Source organism: Globicephala melas, chromosome 13 (assembly GCF_963455315.2).
Source record: "Globicephala melas chromosome 13, mGloMel1.2, whole genome shotgun sequence".
Lineage (NCBI taxonomy): Eukaryota > Metazoa > Chordata > Mammalia > Artiodactyla > Delphinidae > Globicephala > Globicephala melas.
This window is the reverse complement of record NC_083326.1, coordinates 87,968,003-87,994,469: the sequence shown is the minus strand read 5'-3', so window position 1 is coordinate 87,994,469 and position 26,467 is coordinate 87,968,003. Positions and strand designations below refer to the sequence as shown.

Here is a 26,467-nt window from a genome sequence, read left to right as displayed (position 1 = left end):
AAATCATTCCCAAGGGTTCAGCTATAAGTTACATTCTTCTCCCCACTCTAATGCAAATAGTCAATCCCATTCTTCTGTTAAGAAGAGCAGTTGTTTGGTTAACTGGAACTCTAGAAATTTCTCATACTGGATTATTGGCTGAAATCAGCTGGAACCAGTGCTGTCAGGGAGCTCCTCCTAGGCTGTGCTATTATTAAAGGGCGCTTTTGCCTGCAGTGCTGCTTTCTACAGCTCCCGACCCCCTTCACGTGCATGTGTGAGGGTCGAATGTACAGCCAGCAGGGCTGAGCGGCACGTGCCCGGCAGACAGTGCCGCTGGCCGGGAGCTATGGTGGGGGAGAGGCAGGCTGCAACAGCTGCACACCCCCCTTCTTTGATTTTAAGGTCACAGAATCAGTTGTAAACCTATTTTTCCCACTGAACTTCAGGATCCATTACTAAAAGACATACTGTTATTCGGCCCAAAGATCTTGGAGAAAAACGAATGAATCCTGCGGCTGCCCATCATGAATGATGAATGATTTGGGTCCTGTTGCCTTCAGGGCCTGGAATTAGCAAAATGCTCCGATGCTCGGTACCGCTTTCAGGAACCTTGGAACCCGAGGCCCCGTGTTCTGACCCCAAGCCAACTGTGAAGTTCTCCCTTGAGTGTTCTCCACCCTCCAAAGGTGCTGTCCTTCCTCCTCGCTACTGTTACTCCTCTCTGTTCTTTGGAGCCCTTATTTCTTCAGGGGTTGTGTTATGGGCTGAGTTGTGTACCCACCCCCCCAATCCATATGTTGAAGTCCTAACCAGGACCCCCAGGACCTCAGAACATGACTCTGTTTGCTCTTTAAAGGAGATGGGGGCCTTGAAACAAGGAACTAAGTCTGAAGGAGGTCACTAGGGTGGGCCCTAATCCAAGAAGACAGGTGTCCTTATAAGAGAAAATCGGGGACACAGAGAGACACCAGAACTGTGTGCGCGCACAGAGGAAGCCCACGTGAGGACCCAGCGAGAAGGCGGCCGTCCCCACGCCAAGGAGCGAGGCCTCAGGAGAAACCAACCCTGCCCACACCTTGATCTTGGACACCCAGCTTCCTGGACTACAAGACAATGCATTTCTCCCTCCCTCGGTGGTGTTTTGCGCTAGCAGCCCGAGTGGATCCAGCCAAGATGAGCAGTTAAATGTGTGACCCAGGCAAGGCGTGGACGGAGGGGACACGACCTGCTCGGTTGGCCGACATCCTTACAACTCTATGCGGGCATCCCCGCATGGCCTGATGAAAGGCTGTACCAATGTACTGGGGGCCTAGAGCCTGGAGGCGCCTGGCTCATGCCTCTCCTTCTGCCCACCTTCTGATCCCACCCAGGCCTAGCTCGGAGTTATTCCTTCCGTAAAACTGGCCAGTGGCCTCCAGCCGTGATGACTTCCTGCCTGTCTTTTGAAATCCCACAGAAATTTCTATTATTTTTTTGAATTGTAGTTGATTTACAGTGTTGAGCTAATCTCTGCTCTACAGCAGAGTGACTCAGTTATACACACACAGACATTCTTTATTTTTTATATTCTTTTCCTTTATGGTTTACCCCAGGAGATTGGCTATAGTTCCCTGTGCTACACAGTGGGACCTTGTTGTTTACCTGTTTTAAATGTAATAGTTTGCGTCTGCCAACCCCACACTCCCAGTCCATCCCCCTCCCTGGAGAACCCCCACGATGAGGTTGGAGACGAGGCAGGGCTGGGTTGCAAGCCGCAGTCAGGAGTGGGCACTTGATCCTCAAGGTAAGGGGCAGCCTCTGAAGTCCTTTAAGGAAGAGGATGACACAGTCAGATGTCCATTTTCCCAAGACTGTTCTGCCTTCTCGGCAGAGCACGAACTAAAGGGAGGCGTGGCTAGAAGAAAGCCCGCTGGGTGGGCTGGTCACGTGATCCGGGGGGAGCTACTGGCGGCCCGGATGAGGATCGCAGCATGAAGGAAGTGCACGGATTGGAAAGTTAGTAGGAGGCCACCTTGGCAGGACGCGTTAACTGGCTGAGTGACAGGAGCGAGCTGAGTCGGGAGTCGTGGCTTCCTCCTCATCGGATCGGCGGGCAGGGCTGTCAGGGCTGCTCTCCTGGAGAATCTCACTCAAGGATTACGGTTCTTGCAGCATGGAATGGCCCTCTGGTCCATGGTGTCCTAGATCCATCATTCAGGATTACGCTCAGTTGCACGTTAAAGAAAATGCAGTGCCTCAAACAAGATACGGCTTTGTACTTTTGTGGCTTAAAAATGTCAGATGTGGGGAATCCAGAGCTTCCAGGTGTGTGGGCTTCCTGGAATCACTGGGGACTCAGGGTCCTAGGTTGCTGCTCTGTCGTCACTGATGACAGTGACCCTCATCTCGATGCTCTCAGGATGGCGGCTGGAGCTCCAGCCGGTACGTCCGCATTCCAGGCAGAAAGAAGGGGAAGTGGATGGAGGGCAAGAAAAAGGGAGGGACGGTTGAAGCACCCCCTTTCGCGTGTGTTCTTGGAGACGCCATTCAGTGGCTTCTGCTTATCTCTCATTTGTCACACCTGCCAGGTGCCCAACCCAAATTGCACCAGAAGCTGGGAAATAACAGCTGATTTCCTGGGGCGTGACCGCCTGCAATACAACTGGAGTTCTGTGAGAAGGAAGAAGGGTGAGTGCATACTGGGTAGACCAGTGGTCTTCAGAACACCTGCTCTCCTCACCCAGCGTACATTTATTTTCTGGCCCTTAAGCCTCTCTGGTGATGGACCTACGAGTGGATTCTCCACACAGTCCTTGGGTTTTATTGGCGTTGAGGGTCACTGCATTTAAAGGGAAGCACATAGGATAAACAGCCGTCACTTTTGTGGTTCACCTAATTTCACTGGATTGATCCTCTCTATCGTAGGTTGTCATTATGCTAGAATTGGCTTTGTGTGTGTGTGTGTGTGCGTGTACTCAGACTTTTCCCAGTTGTCTAAATTATCTTTAAAAAGAAAGTTTGGGACTTCCCTGGTGGTCCAGTGGTTAAGACTTAGCCTTCTAATGCAAGGGGTGCAGGTTCGATGCCTCGTCAGGGAGCTAAGATCCCACATGCCTTGTGGCCAAAAAACCAAAACATAAAACAGAAGCAATAGTGTAACATTCAGTAAGACTAAAAATGGTCCACATCAAAAGAATCTTTAAAAAAAAATAAAAAGAAAGTTCTAAGAAGTGCATTTTTAAAAATAAATTTATTTATTTATCTGTTTATTTATTTTGGCTGCATTGGGTCTTTGTTGCTGCGCGCGGGCTTTCTCTAGTTGTGGCGAGCGGGGGCTACTCTTCGTTGTGGTGCGCGGGCTTCTCATTGCGGTGGCTTCTCTTGCTGCAGAACGTGGGCTCTAGGCATGCGGGCTTCAGTAGTTGCAGCACACAGGCTCAGTAGTTGTGGCTCGCGGGCTCTAGAGCACAGGCTCAGTAGTTGTGGTGCACGGGCTTGGCTACTCCGTGGCATGTGGGATCTTCCTGGACCAGGGATTGAACCTGTGTCCCCTGCGTTGGCAGGCGGATTCTTAACCATTGCGCCACCAGGGAAATCCGGAAGCGCATTTTTAAAAGTGTATTATCGTTGGGTGACTTCATCTTTAAGCTGCCCTCCTGGGTGGGGATGAAAAGGTGTAATTACATGAGTCCCTTCAGGATGCAGGCTCCTGTCATTGCTGATTGTTTTAAGATCGGAGGTGCAAGGAAAAGTGGTCAAATGAATTTAGAGATCACCCTCTGCATTTTCTTCACATTTCATTCATCCATTCATTCATTCAATCAAATTGGTACATGATGATTGCATATAAAGTCATATCACATGAAGCTCACAGGGAGAAGGGCAGTCAGATGTGTCACTTTTGAGAATGCTATAATAAAAATACCGGGGGGGGGCAGCTCGAGTGTTATAGGAGACAGTTCTGTGTTTAAATCGTGTCTTCACTACTTGCTCGTGGAGTGACCTTCCCTCTCAGTTTCCTTGTCTGTAAAATGGAGATGTTAATAGTTCCTAACCTGTAGGTGAGTGTCTATTCCATTTCACCCCATCCCATCCCCTTCTATTTAAACAAATGGTGTTAAGACCTCCTAAATCGATTCCACAATCCAATCGGTCGGTCATGCCTTGACGTTTGAACAACTCCTTTCCTGAACCTCACGTTTGGCCGTCCTGCGGCGAGATAGGGCATGGGTGGGGCTGGGATCTTGAGAGAGGAGATGGGGCCGCCCTCGGGAAGTGGGACCCACCCGGAAGGAGACCTCCAGGGTGTTTGTGAGATTTATTTCTATGCATCAGGACGGGGCGCCTTTAATGGTTTTTAATCACAATTTAATAAATAAAACAGAGAACAAAGGACTCATCAAATCGTTCTTGTTGTTCGCTGTTCAACACCCGCTGCTCAGCGCCAGTCAGTTAAGAGGCTTGGTCGTAAAGCAGCAGTGGGTGGAGGGGCAGCAGGCAGGAAGAGGCTGGAAAGGACGCGCGGCAAAGACGGGGGTTTGGGCGGCAGGTGAGAGCTGGACCTGGGTGGGTCCCGCGGCACTCGGACCGCCGCCGTGCCTGCGAGTGTGTCGCCCCAATCCCCCTTGTTCAGGAACCCTCTCCCTTCCCACCTGCCCCAGGAGGCCATGGATTTAAGGCTTCCAGCTGTGAACTCGACTTATTTCCTGCTCTGTCCTGAGAACCCTGAGGCTTTCTTCCAGAAGCAGGAATAAAAGCCGCCCCTCGTCTCCGGGTCTGGAGGACTCTCCCCGGAGGCTGCCTTCGCTGGCACATTCAGCTGCCCATCAGCCCCGCCAGTGCCCCATCGAATCCCTTTCTCGCTGGTGGGTGTCTGAGACATGGCCAGCGTCCTTCTTTCTGTGCAACCATCAACAAATAGATTCTCCTTTTCCATAGTGGCGGCATCCGGTACTGACTTCGTAGACCCCTCGAAGCACCCACAGACCACGTCTCTCAGTTAATGACAAGCTCCCACTCACCCGGGAAGCCTTTATCGGCGACCTGCCGCGCCCCAGACACAGCTGCAGCTACCTGCGGGGTGGCGGTGAATCAAGCCCCATTCACACCGTGAAGGAGCCTTTAACTTCCAGCCGATCGCTACTTAAAAATAGTTTTCGACCACGTCCGTGCGGCACACCGCACGCTTGCTGTGTTGTTTTTCTCTCCTGAGAGCTGGGGTGGGTCCCACCTAATTCAGCTTCTTAAGCAAAAGGGGCCTCCGGCAGCTGCCCTCCCCCCGGCCCCCTCCGTCCTGGCCTTTAAGGAAGGCTGGATGGGAAGCGGGAGGGAGGGAAGCATGCGGATGCCGGGGCCCTGCTCGCGGGCAGGCTCTCTGCACACGGAAGCCTGGAGCCCCATCCCCCTCGCGTCTCCAGCATCTCCGTGGCAAGCCTGCTCGGACAGCCACCTCGTTTGCAGGTTGACAGAATCACAGGCCTGCTTCGGGTCCTGTGTGGAGTTGCCGAGGCACAGCAAGGATCCCTTGAGCCCTGCCTCCTGGAGGCGCTGTCGGCCTCTCGCTTTATACTTACCCTGAGCCTGTGGGGAGGGGCGGCAGCCGGTCTGAAGAGCTCACCTCCGAGGAAAGCGAAGTCCGTTCACACCTTCCCGCCTTCAACAAACACACCCCTTTCATGGGGGACCGCGTGGGAGTTACAGAGCACCCATTTGGGAGGAAGTCATCCCTGTGACCCGCTTCCCCGTGGACCACGGGGTTCTTCAAGCATCTCCTAACGACCTGTGAGGAGTCCCAGCAGCGGGGGCGGCCCCGCCCATGCGCTCCTGAGACGTGACGTCACATCCTCCCGGAAGGAAAAACTCAGCCTTTTTCTATCTTCCTCTGGAGTTTCCGGCGGTGGCCGTGGCGTCTGAGTCACGCGTCCGCTCTCCAGGAGGAATGTGCTCTGTCCATTCCCTAAGCGTGTCCCAGGCGCCTCCTGCCAGACCTGGATGGTTTCAGGTGGTGACAGGTGCTGTGAAGACAGGGACGTGAGAGAGAGTGGCCGGCATGGGCTGGGTGAGGCCCTTAGACGGGGAGACCTGAATGGTGAGTGGGGCCCCGGGGGGGGAGAGTGTTCCAGAGTGTTCTAGAATGTTCCATGTGCCCCCTGATATCAGGGCGAGCTTGGTGTGTCGGAAGAGTGAGAAAGCCAGTGAGGCTGGGAGGCGGGGAGAGGGGTGTGGGAGGGGATGGGTAGATCTCGTGGTACCCACCGTGGGTTCTGCTGTGCGGGCAGAGCCTCAGCGACTGCCGTGACGTGACTGATGCATTAAGGGGCTGCGTGCTTGTGCAGAGAACCCGCCGGGCAAGATGGTCGGGGGTCTGGCGTAAGTTCCAGGCAGGAATAATGGCGCCGACGAGGCTGGGAGCTGGGAACCACGTCTGGGATGGCAGCAAAGCCCGATGGGAATATGCATGATTTCACAAGATGTCTGATTACCCCTATGGCGTGTCCCTTCTTCCCTCGGTATGAATTGGGTTGAACAGTTGATCTAACCTGCGGGCTGAGGCCGTGTGGCCCTTTGGGCTTGTTCTGTTGGGTCTCATGGTGGCGATTTTGTAAAATCCCGCTTTTCTTCGAGTGCTACCTCGATTCATTCCTGGGTGCGTGCTGGGGGCTAATTGTTGGTCTTTATCGTGCTGCGGGGACTGTCTCTCGCTCACTCTCTCTCTTTGAAGCACACGCCCAAAGCATGCTAGACGTTCAATAAACGTTCCCATCAATGAATGAAACTAGGCAGTTAATACACTTCTCAGTGAAGGTCCATGTGTGTTTCCACACGGGAATATGGGCAGAAAGTGGACGTCTTATGCTCTCGATGGCAGGAGAGTCTTAATTTTTAACCTTCTTCCTTCTTACCTTTCCATTTTGCCTAAATTATCTCGCTTTGAGAAAGCATTGCTTTTATTTCCTATTTACCTCTTTTGTCCAAGGTCCAGTCCCCTGGGAGCTTTTAGTAAAAGAAACAAACATCTGGTCAAATAAACACCAGAAAACCACATGGAACAGACACACAATAACCACCTTTTCACACATATTCTTTCTTCCTTTCATTTTCCTGTAGTTCAGGAAAGAAAATTGCAAACTGAAATGTGCAGAGACTACGACACGTACGTGTGTGTGCGTGCATGATTTTTAGCGTGAAAATGATATTTTCATTTTTAAAAAGGTAAGAACATTAAGGAATTAGTGAAAAGGAAAATGCACGCTCTCTGTCCAGGGCGATTTCTCCTGGAAGCTGGTCTCGCGTCACCGCATCGCCGGGGTTACAGGCATCATCTGCGTTCTAGGCTGGTGTGTGCGGATGGTTACGTGTAAATAGCATCGTGAAAGCTGCGGCCCGTCCCCCCCGCCCGTCTCCGCCGTCGCTGAGCCCCCTTCCTCCTGGGCAGCGCCTCTTCCCGCCACCATTTCCAGTTCACACCCTTCTCCTCCGAGCCACCAAAGCCATCTGGTTCCCCAGCCCCTGGCTGCCAGGGCGCCTCCGTGGGGTCCGGCCAGCTGGCAGGTGCCACTCTGGCTTGTCGAGTGGTGTTGGAAGATGCAGCCGGGCTCCCGATAGCTCCCGACGCCCCCGCCGGTGTGCAGGCCTGTGGGCTCCAGGCCAGGGCCGCTGTGCCAGCCATTTGCTTCATCGTCAACTCCTCACCTTGGCCTCAGACTCGGCCCCCTCCTGGCACAGCGAGCGCGTTTAACCTCAGCAGTGACTTAAGTGCAGAGATCAGCTCATCGGTCCAGCAGAGCAATGGGACTCCGACAGTCAGGGCCCTGGTGTGGATCTCCTTCCCGCGTGGGATGCAGGTTGCGATGGCCTCATGGATCCTGTCTGTGCAACAGTGTCAGTGTCCTGGGCTCCAAACAAGCCCGCAAGAGGTGTAGAGTGTGTACTGTTCATTGCGCCGAAGAGGACGACGAGAGGCAGAGGTGGTTCTTCACCGTCTCGAAGTGAGCGACACGTGGAATTGGTGAGGAACATAAAATAAGAAGCACACCTGGGCCTTGCAAGGAGGCATCACTTGAGAGGATGCTGCCCAGGGGAGCGGCAAGGGGTCACTGCAGTCGGCGGGCTCTGAGCATCGGTCTGCAGGTGGCTCCGAGGGCAGGCTGAAAGGGTTTTCCTTTATTGGGAGGAGAAGATGCTGGATGTGGGCAGCGGGATGAGGCAGCAAGATCTGGGTGCCGGTGAGCGAGTGTTTTATCCCTGGCCGGGCTGTCCCCAGCAGGGCTGTGCCGGCAGGACCTGGGGGAAGGCAGCCCCCGAACCAGCATTTTGTTCTGCTTGATCTGTGGGCACAGATTTTCCGTGATCTGTCGTTGACACCAGTCCAAGGGATGCAATTCTCAGAGCGAAGTTTCGTGGGAGAGCTGTGACGGTTCATGGGAGGCGTCCGGAACTCAGTGAGGGGGGAAGGAGAGGGGAGGAGGCCTGAGGAGGTTGCAGGGCTGAGGAGAGGCCAGGCTGTGCGGAGGAAGGTCTCTCCCGCTTCCATGCAAGGCCAAGGGCGCCTGGACAGCGCGGCTCTGGGGGCATGCGGGAGCCTCTGAACACAGGCACGGAGGTGAGGACCAGTGTGCCTCCGCCAGGGAGCTCAGCTCAGCCGGGAGGCACTCTGCTGGCGGGGATGGGGGCGGAGGGAGGGGACTGGGGGTGGTTGTCCCTGTACAGAAGCCAGAAGCGCCCAGGGTCCCTGCCCGGCCAGATCCACCTAGTGAGAAGCGTGGGGCAAGACGTTCGTCCTTCTTTCTACCACTGTTCGGGCCCCACCTGGGTGGTGTTTCAGGGAGGCTTGGGTTCCAGCCCTGGCTCTGCCACTTAGAGTTTGTGTCTTTGGACCAATGATCTATTCTTCTGGAACTTTGCTTCTTATCTATCAAATCTCTAAAATGGGTATAATAATCTCGATCTATGAAAATGGGTGAATGAGAACATTATGTAAAAATCCTACCACACGCCCATCGACACGTGAAGGGATAAACAAAATGTAGTCCATCCACACAGTGGAACATTTCTCAGCCACAAAGAGGAGGGAAGCACTGCCACGTGCCACGACGTGGAAGAAACGTGGAAATGTTGTCTGAGTGAAAGAAGCCAGACACAGAAGGCCACGTATCACGAGTCCATTTAAATGAAACGTCTGTTCCTCCAAAGAAGACATACAGGTGGCCGGTAGGCACGTGGAAAGATGCTCACCATCACCGATTATCAGAGAAATGCAAATCAGAGCTACAATGAGGTGTCACCTCACACTGGTCAGAATGGCCATCGTTAAAAAGGCTACAAGTAACAAATGCTGGAGAGGGTGTGGAGAAAAGGGAACCCTCCTACATGCTTGGTGGGAATGTAAGTTGGTGCAGCCACTGTGGAAAACAGTATGGAGGTTCCTTAAAAAAGTAAAAACAGAGTTGCCATATAATCTAGCAATCCCAGTCCTAGGCTAGGCATATACCTGGACAAAACTATAATTCAGAACGATACATGCACCTCTGTGTTCATAGCAGCGCTATTCACAATAGCCAAGACATGGAAGCAACCTAAGTGTCCATCGACAGATGAATGGATAAAGACGATGTGGTACATGTATACAACAGAATACTACTCAGCCATAAAAAAGAACAAAATAAGGCCATCTGCAGCAACATGGATGCAACTAGAGATGATCTTACTAAGTGAAGTAAGTCAGACAGAGAAAGACAAATACCATGTGATATCACCTATATGTGGAATCTAAAATAGGACACAAATGAACCTGTCTACGAAACAGAAACAGACTCACAGACATAGGGATCAGACTTGTGGTGGCTGAGGGAGAGGGGGTGAGAGAGGGATTGGGAGTTTGGGCTTAGCAGATGCAAACTATTGTACATAGAGTGGATAAACAACAAGGCCCGACTGCATAGCACAGGGAACTATATCCAGTCTCCTGGGATAAACCATGATGGAAAAGAATATAAAACAAGAATGTCTATATGTGTACAACTGAGTCACTTTGCTGTACAGCAGAGATCAGCACAACACTGTAAATCAACTATACTTCAATTAAAAAAATGAATGAAATGTCTAGAATTGGCAAATCCATAGGGACAGAATTCAGATGAGTGGATGTCGGGCTGGGGGAGAGGGAACAGGGCATGGCTGCTCGTGGGGGTGGGGCTTCTGTTGGGGGTGACGGAAAACTTTTGGAAGTAGATGGTGGTGATGTTTGTGTGCCACGTTATGGATGGACTTAATGTCACCATGTTGCACACTTTCAAATGGTTAAAATGGTAAATGTCATGGTGTGTGTATTTTGTCTTAATTTAGAAACAACCTCCTGGAATAAGTACCACCAAGTAAATGTTAGGGATGGGTACGATGACCTTGGGGACAGGCCGCCCTCACTCCTGGTTAATCCGGCGTTGCCGATGGGATCCTGTGCCCAGGTGGGCACGGGTGTTACCAGCCACCCGCCCTGGCTCTGTCCCCTGTGTGGCAGCCATGCTTTGTGTGGTCACGTCCTCATCCCAGAGAAAGCTCTGTTCAGTTTTTAGCCACTTTCCTCCCGGCTGGAAGCTGGACTTGTGTCGACCCGTGTGCTTTATGCACAAGCCCACCTGTGTTTTCCGTCCAAACCTCAGTGGTCCACTGAGCGCTGAGTTTTCCCAGCCAGTGAGACGATGAGCCGTTGGAATTCATTCATAGCATAGTGATGACACATTTCCACACCGTCTCGGCCGCTTGGTTCCAGCCTGAAGTTTGATTTGGGGTGTGGATCACTTGTCCAGGGCTTCACCAAATGGGCGTTTGGCCTCTTTGTGCCTGGGGTAGAGAGAGGGATGCCTGCTCCAGGTTGACACGCTAGCACCTGGGGAGGCAGGCAGTGCCCAGCTCCTGTGCTGAGATGGGCTTTTCCGGGCTGGGCGCCCACCTCCCCTGCTGACAGTAGTTCCTGTGCTTTCCTGGGAACCCAAACAGAGAGCGGTTTTGTGGCTATTCTAACAGTTTAGCCCCAGGTATATTTCTCTATAAGGCTCAGCAGCGGGCGCTGTGATTCTTAGATTCCCAAGTGAGAGCTGTTCCTTTGAGGAATCTCGTGTTCCTCTCTGACATAGACTACCCATTCCTTGGGGACTTCCTTGTGTGTGTGAGGGCAGAACAAATTCCTAAGTGAGAAGAAGGAAGTGAGTCGAAACTGCCCCTTAAGGAGTGAAGGTGTGGGAAGAAAACAGGTGAGGGCCGCAACGGTTGGATCTAAATGCCCTGCTAAGGTCTGCAAACACACTGTGTTTTCAGTTTTGAAGACACGCCAATGTTAAAAAAGGCACCAACATTTCTCGTTGATACTCCAGATTCCTGACACTTTTCTTGAAGAAAGTCAGAGGCTCTGGCAACGCTCTCTCAGTTTCTGCGTGGCCACAGTCAGCTTGCACGGGGGAGCAGCAACTCTTTAAATTAAAATTTCCCCACGAGCCTGCCTCTTTCACCCCCACTACCTGCCTGCCTTCCGCCTTCGGCCCCTGGCATAGGATGTACGTTAAATCCCTCAGGTTGCGGTTCTTGCTCTGTTGGTAACTTGGCCAAGCCTTTGAACTCCCTCATTCTTCCATCTCCCACCTTCCAGAGGAGCCACTGCAAGGCTGTTACAGGAGGGGAGGGGTCCTGGGTGAATTTGAAAGTGCTTGGGAACCTTAAAGGTGCGTCAGGAAATGTAAGGTTTGGTTCAACCAAACGAGGTGCCTAGGAGCTCAGCTCACCCCGCCAATCTGGACATGGCGTTTAGCCACCCTCAAACTTGCTGATGGAAAATGATTTCTTATTTCTGTAAATAATCCTGCCAAGCAAGTGAATTAATTGATTTAATGAGTCGTATGGCGAGAATCAGACCTGGCCAGGAGCGTGTATTTATTTCTGTCTCCATCTGTGGAACTTTCCTTAGAATTAGAGCAGTGCAGTTTTAGTGAGGGATTTGAGGTTTTAACTGGAATTATCTTAGAACTCTCGAGAGCGTCGACTTGGAGAGACTTGGAGAGAGACTTGGAGACACATTTTGAGCCGAACAACCTTGGCGAATCTGTGGAATTCTAAGCTTCCACTGGAGGTGGGAGAGAGAAAAATGCAACCCTTTTCCATCCTGAAATCGTATCACCTTCCATCTCCAATTATGTCAGAGGGCAAATAAGCACAGATGCTGGCCCGTTGACCATCATATCATTTGATTCCTCTGATGATAAATGATTTTCTTCTAAGTGGCATTTTCTCCTGAGATTGTGTGATCTGCCAGCATCTCATAGGGTATAATTTTTGTGTGCACTTACAGAAGGCCACTCATTCATTCACTCATCCATTCATTAAATCAGCAGTTCTCAACCAGGAGATTTTGTCCCTGGGGGACATTTGGTGATGTCTGGAGAGGTTTTTGTTTGTCATAGTCTTGGGGGCAGGAGAAGGTGTGCTGCTGGCAGCCAGCTGACAGAGACCAGGGATGCTGTTAAACGTCCCACAGTGCACAGGACAGCCCTGTGCAATGGATAATTCTCCAGCCCCACACTTCCACAGGGCTGAGGTTGAATACTAAACTAATATTCACTGGGTGTATTCTCTTTCACAAGCACCGTTCTAGGCCCTGGGGACAAGGTGGTGAATAAGACAGAGAATATTCCTGTTCTCATGGAGCTTATACTCTAGCTGTGCAGTAGAGGAGGTCAGAGAGGCAATAAAGTAACAAGATAACTTTAGTTCCTGCAGCACAGGAAATGAATCAGTGTCACGTGGTACAGATAGCTGTCTGGAGGGGACAATGTTGGTTAGGGTAGTTATGGAAGTCCACTTGGGTGAGGAAATAGATCAGTTGGGAATTGTATCATCTAAAATAAGAAAATGTGACATACCATGGCTGAAACAAATGAGAGTTTAATTGCTCACTTAATAAGGAGTCTGGAAGCAGGTAGCTGCTGACACTGGGTCAGGGGCTCTGTAAGTCTCTCGTGGTTTTTCCCTCAAGGTCACAAAATGGCTGTTGTAGCTCCAGGCATCACATCTGTGCACACAGTGGGGAAAATGGCACCAGCCCCATGTAGCTCACCTATCGGAAGAGTAGAAACTATTATGAGCCGGTGGGCAGACCTAGGCCACATGACAACGAGGGCTGCCGGGAAAGTTGGGTAAGTTAGTATTTATCCTTTCTAGCCTCCCTAGTGGGAGAAAGATGTTGGGGATAGGTGTCAGGTCAGCCAGCTTTAGGGTGCTGGCACGTGTGACATTCGAGCTGAGATCTTAGGGTGTCCCAGAGGGAGGGGAAAAACACGTGTAGGGGCCTGGAGGCTGGGGCCAGACGAGCAAGAGAAACATTGATGCTGTTATGAGATTCTCCATCACCCTATTCACGAATTTCCTGAAGGAACGTGCCCACGCGATGGTCGCTGCCAGGAAGATCTGCTTCTCTGAGCATCCCAGGAGCTGTGTGAGTTTCCTGCAGCTGCTGTAACAAATGACCACAAACTGGGTCATTTGTGACCAGTCAAAACTGGATCACAAACTGGCTTGAAGCAACAGTTCCTGCTGTCAGAAGTATCAAGTGGCCAGAAACCCAGGTGCTTGTGGGACGGCACTGTCTCCAGAGGCTCTCGGGGAGACTCCACCCTTTGCCTGTTCCAGCTTCTGGTGGCCATCGACGCTCCTCAACCTGTGGCCCTGTGACTTGAGTGTCTCTCGCCGTGGTCATACCGCTTTCTCCTCTTCCGTATGTGTGTCTGTCTTCTTTGTGCAGTGACTGGATTTAGGGTCCACCTGGATAATTCAGGATGAGCTCATCTCAAGATCTTTAATTGCACTTCAGCAGTTTTTCCAATAATATAACTTCACAATTTCCGTGGTTTAGGATGTGGATACATCTTTTAAAAATTTTTTTGTTGAAATATAGTTGATTTACAATGTGTTAATTTCTGCTGTACAGCAAAGAGTCTCAGTTATACATATATATATATTCTTTTTTTGTTTGTTTTTGTTTTTGCGGTACGCAGGCCTCTCACTGCTGTGGCCTCTCCCGTTGCGGAGCACAGGCTCCGGACGCGCAGGCTCAGCGGCCATGGCTCACGGGCCCAGCAGCTCCGCGGCATGTGGGATCCTCCCGGACTGGGGCACGAACCCGTGTCCCCTGCATCGGCAGGCGGACTCTCAACCACTGCGCCACCAGGGAAGCCCCTGGCCAAGGCTGAATGTCCTGTCTTGTTAAGCTAGGCTCGGGCTGTTCCCCATGTGGAAAGTTCTTCCCTCTTCTCTTCAGTGGGTCCCACCCCGCACGTCCTCTGTCGCAGCCGCAGTGTGGGGAGGACACAAAACCGTCAGCCGTCTCTCTCGTGCGTGCTGTGGAGCCGTGTGGGTTCAAATCCCAGATCGCTGTCTCTGAGACACAGCCTCCTTGTCTGTAAAGTGAGGATGCTAAAGAGGGTCGACCTTACAGGCTGTTCGTGGGGTTTAATGCTATATTGTTGGTAAAGCACCTGGTACCTTGGAAGCATTCAAATGTCACCGTCTGCTCAGCATTTGGGTGTATAGTTGCAGTGCGGTGCTGACGCTGGTTGCAAAGAGCTCGGTCAAATTTCTACACGATCCCCAGCCCCTCCCGTCCTGGAGGGTCAGGCTGACATCACCTCACTCAAAGCCCCAGCCCTCTGGTCACAAGGTTTTTCCTGCGTGACCACCCCCGCCCCGGCCCTGAAACAGCCTGTGGTCCCACCAGGACCCACCTCGTTAGCATCAGCTCAGGTATGGCCCTGGCAGCCTCCTGTGCCTGGGGAAATCCCAAGGGTTCAGAGACTGCCTTCTGGGACCAGGGGCCAAGGCAGCCACATTCTCTCTGCACACCAGCAGCTGCGTGTGTGCTGGCGGTGCTTGCATTCTGCGCGTGTCCCAGCAGGCTGACCTCCAGGGCCTGCCTTGTCCTCACGTGCAGGGCTGGGGCTGGGACAGCCAGGTATCTGCTCCGTCCCTCCTTAAACCCACAGCGCCTGCCCTGGCCCTTTCTCCCACCTCTGCTCTCCCTGGAGTGTGGTCATTACTCCTCCCCTTCTCTCTTCTGGGGTGGGTGTGGGCTTCCAGATGTCACTGGCCCGGCGGACCTCCCCATCTCTTTGGTTCCTGTACCTTGCCCACCACTCTGTAAACAATTCCCCTGTTCAACTCTCTTCAATTTACCCCGTTTAGGTGAGGATGCAGTAGGGTGTGTCGAGTCTGCTTTCTCCCCACAGGGACATTTACCTCCCCTCCCCTCCCTCCCTCCCCCCCCCCTTCCTTCTTCTTTTCTCCTGTTCAGGATCCAACCCAGGATCACACGCTACTTATAGCTGTGCTGTCGCCTTAGTCTCCTTCCCGTAACAGTCTCTCGGCCTTTCTTGGCCTTGGCTTACCTGGACTACCCCTGAAGAGCACAGGCCAGCTGTTTCGTAGGGCGTTCCTCACTTCGGGTTGGTCTGATGTTTTCTCATGACAAGATGCTGGTTGTGCATGTCGGCAGGGGTACTGCCGCGGTGATGCTGCCTGTGTCGTGGTGTATCCTGGCAGCGCGAACACAGGATGTGAGTTCGTCGTATTGTTGAGGATGTGGACTTGGTCACTTGGTTGAGGTGCCGCCCACTGAGCCCCTTTGCTGTAGAATTGCTCTGGTCCCTTTTGTAAATTGGCGAGTGATTTGTGGGGAGGTGCACTGAGATCATGTAAATATTTGTTCTTCATGTCTCAGCGTCCACTGGTGACTCATCCACATCAACGACTGTTTGTGACAGTTACAAAGTGGTGATTCTTCTATCATTCCTTCAGTACTTGTTAGTTGGTTTTCCTCCATAAGGGAACACGTGCCTCTTTCCCTCCATTTTATATTGATGTTTATTTCTATCAGTTTAGATGAATGGATTATTCTTTTATTCAAGGGTTACATTTACTATCATTATTTATTTTAGTGCTCACCTTAACGAGCACTGGGAACTCCTTCAAGCTGGTTTCTGTGTCATTGTGATGTGTGACCATCGGTTTTTAGCTCTTCTTTACTTTCTGGCTTGTTAGGTCGCTCCAGCTCAGCTTCTGCTTGCCCTGCTCCAGTCCTGGAATTAGCCATTTCTTTCTTTTTTTTTTTTTACTGAAGTATAGTTGTGTTACTAATCAGTTATACGTATACATACATCCACTCTTTTAAAGACTCTTTTCCCATATATGTCACTACGCGGTATTGTGCTCTACAGCAGGTCCTTGTCAGTTATCTCTTTTACATATTGTAGTGTGCATATGTCAATCCCAATCTCCCAATTTATCCCTCCCCTTTCCCCCCAGTAATCATAAGATTGTTTTCTACATCTACAACTCTATTTCTTTTGTAAATGAGTTCATTTGTACCATTTTTTTTTTTTTTTTTAGATTCCGCATATAAGCCATTTCTTGAAGGAGGCTTTATTTCTTTTGGTGGAGAATGATATTTAGAAACCAAAATCTGGGTGCTAGGTGTGATCATTGCAACTGGGGTGTCATGATTCTAGGACCACTCAGCAGCCAGAGCTAGGGTGTGTGTGTGTGTGTATGTGTGTGTTTGAGTGTGTGTATTTGTGTCTGTTTCTATTTCCAAGTCTATCTATGTATCTGTTTATCTCTACTGAAACCATGAGTTCATGATTATACTGGAACAAACCCAATCTGACTCGACAGGTTTCCTGCAGTCTCCCTCCACCCCTGCCTTCCACGTGTCTTACCCCCTTCTCTGACAGTGAGAAACCTGGATTCCATTTTACGCCAGATATCTACTCCTATGCTCAACCCTAGAAGACAAAAGTGCCGCTAAGGAGGGTTTAATATGTATTCACAGCTCTTTCTGTCTTGGGCACATCCGAGTACTGCATTTATAAGTTACTTAGGGAACCCCCCTCTGCCCTTCACGGGCTCTTGTATTCATTTGAAATACAGTTCAGTTCCCTAGTTTCTGTTTGTATTCTGTTTTAAGAGCCGTTTGCCCATCCCGTTATATAATTTTGGAGATCATATGGCTTCTAAGAGGGCAGGCGAGGGATGTCCGAATACAAGATCTCCCTGACCCGGAAATGTGTTTTCTCATCCGTGGCAGTGACATTTCCAGGAGCCTCGGTGGGCTTTGCCGTTGAAAGTTGCTCATGAGGGTACACGGGCTCTTGGCATCTTACCCTTGAATGGTCCGAGGAAGCAGAGGGTCCAGTGAAGGCTTTCCTGGCCACAAAAGCAGTTGCCCCTCCTGCAGACTTCAGTGTTTGGTGAGAGAGCGTTTCTGCCACTGGTTTCAGAGTTCAAGGCAGATGAATCCTGCGTGCAGACTCTTTCTGGTCCAGAGCCAGGAGAATCTCACTGTGCTTCCCGCAGTGCAGACCAGACCTCCTCACATTCATGTCCGCTCTATCACCCCCCCACCTCACCCCGCTGTGTCTCCCACGATTCCCCGCCGTGCAGTTTGCACTGGAACCTTCTCAGGGACCCTACAGATTCCCTCAGCTCCCTTGCTCATGTGGCATCTGTATAAAGACAGTCACTGAACTGGAGGTTTCCGTGAGATGCCGAAGAGGAGAACACAAGGAAAGAAGAGAGAGGTACGAGGCAAAATCTTTGGGCTAATTAAATCCCAGTGACTGAGCCCAGGCACTACTGCCAGCGCTCCTGTGTCCCGATGTCTCAGGGGTTTTATGCCAGCAACCGCTCCTTCCTCCCCAAGTCTCTCCTCCCCTAATCCAGACTCCCGCCCTTCCCACCTCTTCTCCTGCCTCTCAGCCCTGCCTGCGCATCACAGAAGTGGCCCTCACGCCCTCGAAATGCGGCCAGTCTGAATTGAAACGCGTAATGACCAAACGTGCACCGGTTTTCGAAGGCTCGGAGAAGAAGAATGTGAAACAGCATTAGCAGTGTTTATACTGGTTACAGATCTATTTGGATATTTGAGTGAAAATGTACTGTTAAAATTAATTTGATCTGTTACTTTTTACTTTTTTAAAAGTCCCCCCTACCCCCGGTGTAAGATTCCGCGTATAGCTCACGTTATCTTTTTTCCTGGACGGCCCTGGCTTAGGCCACGCCTGCCCGCTTCACGCACGCCTCTCTTGATCTTGCTTTGTCCAGATCTTCTGATCTTTTTCTCAAAGGCGGCATTAAAATGATTGACGGGGAGCACGGGTGCTGGAATGCTGCGGAGGGGGAGACGGAGGAGGGGAGGACTGTGGGGTGAACGTGCCGCAGAGCCAGGCTTGAAGCATCTTTTCAGCTGCACGTCGGCAGCCTCCACCTGGTCTGTTACCCCGCAGCATCACTTGTGTTCTTTTAGGGTCCAGGGACAGCAGTGAGCGCTTGGCGGAATCCTTCCCAGAATCTCCCTCCGAAGAGAACTTGGTTAATTTCTCAAAAAGTGGTCGCAGCCTGGCTCGGATCTGGACGTGTATCTGCAGCTACAGCTCTTGACTATAAATATTTAAATGGCAGCTCTGCTTTCAGACGAAGCACACCAGTGGCAAAGATCGAGCTTTCTGACCTTTTGTCAATTTACTTGGTGAAATATGATTCTCCTGGTCTCGTTTTTTCCAAAATGTTGTCTCCTTTTTTTTTTTCATAGTGGAAAAGGCTGCATTTTCTCCCAATGCACAAAGGAAAAGATGTAAGAGTTTTGGGGTCTCTTTGTATTTATATCTAAATGCATCTAAATGCAAATAATAAATTTCCCATTCCTGCCTGCAGGAGTATGTCTCAGGGTAGGGTTAGCACCTGGCTTCAGCACCTGGAGGTGCACAGGGCACCTGGAGGCAGGTGAAGTTAGCTGAGAGAGTTGCAGCCGGATGAGAAACCTGGAGGTCCAAATTCAAGTCCTCTGGCTATGCAGGTCTCCCCGCCTCTGCCAACCTCACCAGGCTGCCTCGGGCCCCCAGGTGCTGCAAGCTCCTTCCTGTGGCCAAGCCCCTCTCACGAGCTAATTGTTAGTGAGGGTGTCTTTTGTAGGTGCTGGGAAGGTCAAATACAGTAGTGGAGAGAGGAGGGAAGTCAAGCATCTTGGGGTTTAGCATCAGATGAAAGAAACGATCTGCTCCTAAATATATGCGTGTTTGGAATATGGTTTGGCTCCTGTCCAGCCTTTATTCTCTGATTTTGAATATTCTCAGCATATGCATATGTAAAGCAAGATAGAATATATACCAAAAGGGACATTTAAAAAGAAACACAGTCAGGCGGCTGCTTCAAAGTAACCTCAGGGACTGGAAACCACATACTCTGTGAAAGAATGAAAGCTCTGAGGTCGAACAGGAAGGACTCAGGAGTGTAATAAAATAAAGCTTTATTTGCTCTCACTGCCCCCGAGAAACCCTCGCTGTAAGGCTGGTTTCTCCTGTCCCCTCGGATGAAACCTCGTATCGATGCCTTTGACTCTTCTCAGGCAGTGAGTATCCTCTGTCTTTGGTCCCTCGTGGGACACTGGTTTAGCTATTAGAATACCCAGGCCCACATGCAGCCTCATGTAAACTTAAGCTTTTCGTCTCTCCTGGGAAGGACCTGACTTGGGTTGGTGCCTGCAGCGTGTGGATCATTGGTCCAAAAGGGCTGGTTCTTTGGGCAGACGCAGCTCAGAGGCTGAGTCTAGACTCTGCGCAGGTGAAGTTGGGGTCTCTTCCTTTGGAGCCGCCACCGTGCTGTTAGGTCATAGGATGGCGCTGCTGGGGCCGGGACGGTGCCGTGGGAAGTGGACCGTCTGGGTTTGGACCTGCCCCTCTACTTCCGGACTATGGGCTGTGAATGAGTAACTCAACCTTGGTGTTGCTCACAATTTTCTCATCTATAAAATGAGAATGACAGTGTTACCTGCTTAACCAGTGAGGACTAAATGACTTCATAAACTGGCAGGTGACCAGATACCACGCGCACAACTCTTGCCCGCTCACGGGAAAAACTCACGATGTCTATCAGCATCCTTATTGCCATCATCACACTGCCCGTCTTATCATGGGCCGTGCACCTCATTCTAACGATTTCTTCTTTTCAGCCTGTCTTCCTGAGAACCCCAAGGTCTCCCTGGTGGCCAGTGAGGGGTGCTCCCTGCTCTTACCCCCCCTTTCCCGTGGTAAGGGCTCCAGAGGCAGTGCTGGGAGATGTTTGGAAGCCCCGTTTCTCTGCAGAGTGAAATGGAAAAGTGTCAGTCTTTGTGGGATGCAAACGCCAAAATGCCCCTCCAGAAAGCATCACTCTGGAAGTTGAGATTCTCATAAGACCCCAGAGCCTGGAATCTCAGTGCTGGACTCGGTTGTGGCCCTTCTCTCTGCTGGAGCCTTCTCACCAGCACTTAGCATCCTTCCTGTGACATTTACACAGCGGGTTTATTTATTTATTTATTTATTTTTAAGACAGGGTTGTGCAGATTTTTGTTCAAGGAAATGCTGCTTGAAATCTCTTTGATATTTGCCTCCGAGGTCAGGAGGCTTGCGTTTATTCCTGGCAATTTCCTTTCGGGGCACAGGCTTAAAATGCGAAATATAAATTTTAGATGCTGTCACTTGTTTTGAAGGGAAATCTCTGTCCTCGTTGCTCCCCGCGCCCCCAGGAAACAACGATCTGTTAAGAAAACAACCCTATGCGTATACATCTATCCCCTTGTTTTGGGATTTCCTTCCCACTCAGGTCACCACAGAGTATTGAGTAGAGTTCCCTGAGCTATAGCTCAGTATGTTCTCATTAGTTATCTATTTTATACATAGTATCAATAGTGTATATATATCAATCCCAATCTCCCAATTCATCCCAACCCCCTCTTTGCCCCCCCCCGCCCCCCCGGTATCCACACATCCGTTCTCTGTCTGGGACTCTATTTCTACTTTGCAAATAAGTTCATCTGTATCATTTTTCTAGAGTCCACATGTAAGCGATATTATACGATTTTTGTTTTTCTCTTTCTGATGTACTTTACTCTGTATGACCGTCTCTGGGTCCTTCCACGTCTATGCAAATTTGTAAAGCAACTATACTCCAATAAAAATTAACAAAAAAAAGATAACAACCCTAACCCTTCCTGTTTACTGAAGTGGTGAAAGGGACTTCAGACAATTAAGTGAGATTTGGGCTTCCTTGGGCAAAAGATTGAGGTCAGTATCTGTGTGTGCAAGCAGGATCTTCAGAATGTTTCCACATGGACCTCAGGTGCCAGCTCAGGGCATATGGGCCCATTGCACTGCATGATGGGGCACAGTGCGCACCCTCCATAAACAGAGGGACCCTGCCCCTGGGTCACACCCTATGGGAGGGCTTCCCTGGCAGAGTCCACAGATAAAGATGCTATGAGATGCCGAGGGCTGTGCTGAGCGGAAACAGCACGGGTGTCATGTTGAAAGCAGGTCTATCCGGAGCCCAGACTGGGAGCTAACGACACTTTGCTGCAGGTGCTTCAGCATGACCTTGGAGGACTTTAAGAATGGAATTGGCAGCTGGCTGTTGGGAGAAGGGGTGCACGTCGGCCCCCAGAGAGCACAGGGCACGTGTGGGGCAGAAACATACCCCATGGCCCAGCCTGCAAGCTACCCACCCAGGACATGCCCCTCCGTTTTGGTGCCAAAGGAGCAGATGCAATTTTCTCCTTTTACCCCGTCCAGCCCCCGCTGGATCTTCCCAAGCAAGTTATCAAATCAGTTCACCCCACACTTGCTGGGTACATCTCCACCTCTGGCATCTTCAGCTTCAGCTGTAGACTCGGTGTACACCTGTCTTCTCTCAGAGCCTTGGGACACCTGTTCCTATTTACTCTCTGACCTGCGGACAAGGTTCCAATTTCGATCACCCTGAGAGTGTGGGCGGGAGGCCTGTGGGGGAGGTTTCTGCACCTGCCATTGTGAGAGTCACTGAGTGCAGGGCTCCCAGGCCTCTGCGTCCACTTCTGGGCAGGGCAGCCAGGCCTCAGGCCCCCACCCCTTGTCAGGTTATCTTGTCAGACTCCTGAGTAGGTGTAGAATGGTCAACTCTCCAGGTTTGCCCAGGACGCAGGGGACTTTCAGTGCCAATTGGGAGGGTCCAGGACAAAGCAGGATGAGCTGGTCACAGGAAGGGGGCCCGTTGTTTGGGGGGTCTCCTTTGCTGCCCACGCTGTCTCCCCATGGAATAGGAGGTGGCTGTTCATCTAAGGTGTTTCAGCTGCTTCTCAGCTAAGGAGCCCATTTTGGGGCAGCCCCAGGTCTGGGTGGTCCACGGGATGGTTCTGGCCAATGAGAGGAGAGAGGAGGTGATGTGTGCTGCTTCTGGGCAAAGCTGATGGAGAAGCACAACCCTTTGTAACCCACCTGTGGGCCGGATGTGAGGCCTGTGAGCCCCCAGGGGACCCACAAGATGGGAGGGGCCTGGGTCTCCAGGTTGCTGCCTGCAGGGAAGCTGCCCCCAGGTGGGACCACCTGCATTGATGGTTTCCTGAGCGGGAATAAATGCATATTCCTTTAAACCCCACACTTCAGTGCCTCCCTCGGTAAAGAGGCTAGTTTTATACTGACTAACACCCTAGCCCTAACCCTCTTCAATTACTTCCTTGTCTATCGGTTCCCCCCTTACCGCCCCCCTCCCCAATTGATCTTATCCCTGTTGTGTAGCGCGTGAAATTGGGAGCCCTGTTACTGGTGCCTCCAGGCTATGGGTCCATCACCGGAAAAGCAGCATTTGCATCCCACACTATTTAACTCGTCGTGCGTGACAATTACTGTGCACGTGCCATTTCTTCCTTTCCTTCTTCCTTCCTTCCTTTCTTTCTCTTTCTTTTTTTTAAATTAAAATTTTATATTGGAGCATATAGTTGATTAACAGTGTTTTGTTCGTTTGTTTGCTGTGTTGAGTTCGCAGCAAAGTGATTCTTATACATATACATGTGTCAGTTCTGTTTTGAATTCTTTTCTCATTTAGGTTATTACAGAATATTGAGCAGAGTTCCCTGTGCTCTACAGCTGGTCCTTGTTTGTTATCTATTTTAAACATAGTTACTGTGTTCGTGTCAATCCCAAACTCTCCCAATCTATCTTAAATTATAGAATTTTAGATTGCTTTTACTTAACTCATAGAGTAATATATATTCGTTGCAGAATTTTTTGTAGTATAGAACATAATTTAGAAAAAAATTAAATCATCCATAAACATACCTCGGCACCATCCTCACAGATAACACTTGATATTTATAGCTTGAATCTTATTTTGCTGGAGTATTTAGAACATGTATATGGGTTGAATGTATTTTGGGGGGATACTAGGTAGTTTTCATCTTTATGCTTAGTGATTTTCTGTCTTTAAGCAATGAATACACTATGTGTTTAATTCTAAAAGATAAGATGATTCAGTCACATCCATTATTATCCTTTAAGATAAACTTACCCAAGCAGAATTTCGGGTTCCAAAGATAGACATGTTTGTAAGGCATGACAAACAGCTTAGATTTGATAGCGTATCTGTTTGATAAATAGGTGTGTCCACTTTCTCTCCCATTAGCAGTATACAAGGTGTGCTTTCTCCTCTTGTCTTGAAAGCCTTGGGGAAATTGTTTCCATTTGTCATTATTTATTAGAGAAGAGTTAGCAAATAAAGATGTGTAAAAATTAAGGAAACAGTCGTTAGTGACGAAGGCACTCAGTGACAATCAGTGCTGAAATTTTAGTGATGCTCTTTCATCTAGAAATATATGGTATGAAGTGTGCGCACGTGTGCACAGGTGTGTCCCACGAGAATCCCATAGGCCAGCGCCAGTCCCCTAGACCAGCATATGGGGAGTGGCAAAGCCCAGATTTCACTGCCTGTGACCCCGGGGTCAGGAGAGCGGGCTCCAGGGCCTGGCTCTGTGACTCTGAGTTGTGAGACCATCAGTAAGTCACTCAGCCTCGGAGCCTGCTTTCTCCGTCTTGTTCTTGAGTAGGTGACTCTCATGGCTCTTTCCAGCCGTAGCTTTGTATGATTTTATGTTTGAAATGAGGCAGCCCCTCTCCTGACACGCCCCTGTTTAAAGCTCTGAAACGTCCCTGCTATGTCCTCGGTCCTCTGCTGCTCCATCCCAGAGGTGCGTGTATATTGGAACCCTTGACTGGTGCCAGAAAAGCATCTTTTAGACTGACACCTCAAGGATGCAGTGGGAACAGAAAGTCATTAAGAGCGCGGAGACACAAATGAACCACCTCAGCTGTGTGAACGTGCTTCAGCGTTCACGGATTTCAATGCTCGGGTGCAATGTGAAGTGTGGTTCACTGGTGGCGGTATTCTTCTTTTCTCCTTACAAGCTTGGGAGCACAAACAGAGCTATTAAGTGATGTAGTAATTTGAAAGAGCTTTAGTGAATCCACTTAGTTAGGCAAGGAGAAGCCACATGTCAAGGCTTGGTTTCAGATTTCTATTGGTTGGGAATCTTTCCATTAAAAGAAAACACATCTCCAAGAGACTTAAATATTAAAAGGGAGAGTATAGACTCAAATAACCTCCAAGTCCGTAGATCAGGAAGCCATCAGGCATGGTTTGATCCAGAGACTTAACGTTGTCAGCCAAGACTTTGCTTCTTTCCATCCTTCTCTGTGCTGTCTTTGGGCTAAAGCTGGCTCCTCCTGGCTCAGGAGATGGCTGCTGCTGCTTCTTTTTTTTAAAAAAAATTTTATTTATTTATATTTTTTGGCTGCATCAGGTCTTAGTTGCGGCATGTGGGCTTCTCTCTAGCTGTGGTGCGTGGGCTTAGTTGCCCTGAGGCACAGGGGATCTTAGTTCCCCGACGGGGATCGAACCCGCATCCCCTGCATTGGAAGGCGGATTCTTAACCCCTGGACCGCCGGGGAGGTCCCACAAGATGGCTTCTAATAGCTCCCGCAGGCTACGAGCTTGATCGCTTAATTCCAGTAGGAAGGAGCGTGACTTCCCAATCTTAAAGTTCCCTTTGGACCGGCTCAGGTCCTAGGCTCACCTCTGCCTCACTACCATAGTTAGGGAAATGGAACGTATTGATCGGTTTTCTTAGTCTGTTCAGACCACTATAACAGGACACCACATGCTGGGCGACTTATGAGCAGCAGAAAGTCAGTTCTCACAGTTCTGGAGGCTGGGAGTCTGAGATCAGGCTGCCAGCCAGCATGGTCGAGTTCTGGTGTGAGCTCTGTTCTGGGTTGCCGGTGGCCGTTTTCTCCTCGTGTGGCAGAGAGGCGAGTCAGCTCTCCGGGGCCTCTTTGATAAGGGCACTAACCTCATTCGTGAGGCCACCCCCTTATGACCTGATCACCTCCCAAAGGCCCGCACCTCCTAACACCATCACCTGGGGGCTTAGGGTTTCAACACATGGACACTGGGGAGACACATCGGCCCCCAGCATCACATGGAGCCAGCATTGGGGAAGGCGCAGGGCGGGGGGAGACTCTACAGCATACGTGGAGTCTGAGTCTTCATTCTGATTTATTTTCTTGCCTGGATAATAGAAGTGGGTTTTAGGAGATGGTGTCCTGCTAACCTGGCTCTGTGGGAAAAAACAGCGCTGCTTGAAGTCTTCGCCTGATTCCATGGTGTAAATCCTCCAACGGGAGCTGATTTCAGGCTACAGCTGCTTCAACATCAACTTTCCTGAGTATTTAACACTTGGAGAAAGTGGCCTCTGGCTTCAGTACACTGTTGGGAGCGTCTCTGTAACTTGCAGCTGGTTGTACCTGGTTGACCCACCCAAGTTGGCAATACCCACAGGCTACAGCTACCTGGTGTCAGGCAGAGCTTGGAATTTCCTAAAGGGCGCTTTCCTATTACTTCGTGAAACTGTTTCTTCCTAGAGGATGACTTCAGGATGCGCGGAAGCAATGTGATGACTGTGGCTGTGCAGACTCGAGAGTTGGGGGTCTGTCCTGTGGTTTTTCTTATGTTGTTCACTGGCCGTGCTGACTCTGAAGGCTACCTGTGATTAGAACCCTCTGGTCTTGAAACCTCTTCCAGTAACCCCTATGCGTCACACCCAGTTGTTCAGTTTGGATCCGAGTGTGATGCCTGCACAATTAATTTGTCCTTGATATTGAGGCCCCTTGAAATAACGATGCTTTCAGTCTTTCCCATCCCATGGATATAGATGTTTTTTAATGGTTAGTCTTCCTAGACTAGATAATGAATAAGGCCACTGATCGAGTCTGAACAGTATGCAATTGTATTTTGAATGCAGCATGCATCTCAGGGCTGGGTTTTACTGCACTCTTAACCAAGGTTACACAGGTCTGCCTTAATAGATGAAAAGCCGAGGGGGCTGTGAAAGCTAATTTATCTGAGACCACGATGGAGGAAATGATGCGTCTCCTTCTGCCACCTCCTCCCTCTTCCAGTTTCATAGCAAGTATCATTTTGAGCAAATTTGAGGCCCTCAGTGTTTAGTCTGCCTCCCCACTTCCCCGCCTTTGTCTTAAAGGAGGAGGGTGACAGACTCCAGGACTTCACAAGCTAGCTTTTCTTGCAGGGAGAGGCGGAGTCCTCAGTGAAGAGGGCAGTGTTCTGACAG

The 26,467-nt window shown here is 50.4% G+C and overlaps 1 protein-coding gene across 3 annotated transcripts in view; it reads left to right on the top strand.

Annotated features, from left to right (window-relative positions):
• The window catches only part of RIMBP2 (RIMS binding protein 2), a 281,741-nt gene that overhangs the window by 15,592 nt on the left and 239,682 nt on the right, over positions 1-26,467 (top strand). The window contains exon 2 of one of the 3 annotated variants that reach the window (XM_060311106.1): positions 2,550-2,649. The exons of the other annotated variants lie outside the window; for them this stretch is intronic. The gene's annotated coding sequence lies outside the window, so the exon portion shown is untranslated. The remainder of the gene's footprint in view (positions 1-2,549; positions 2,650-26,467) is intronic. 3 annotated transcript variants of the gene reach the window in all.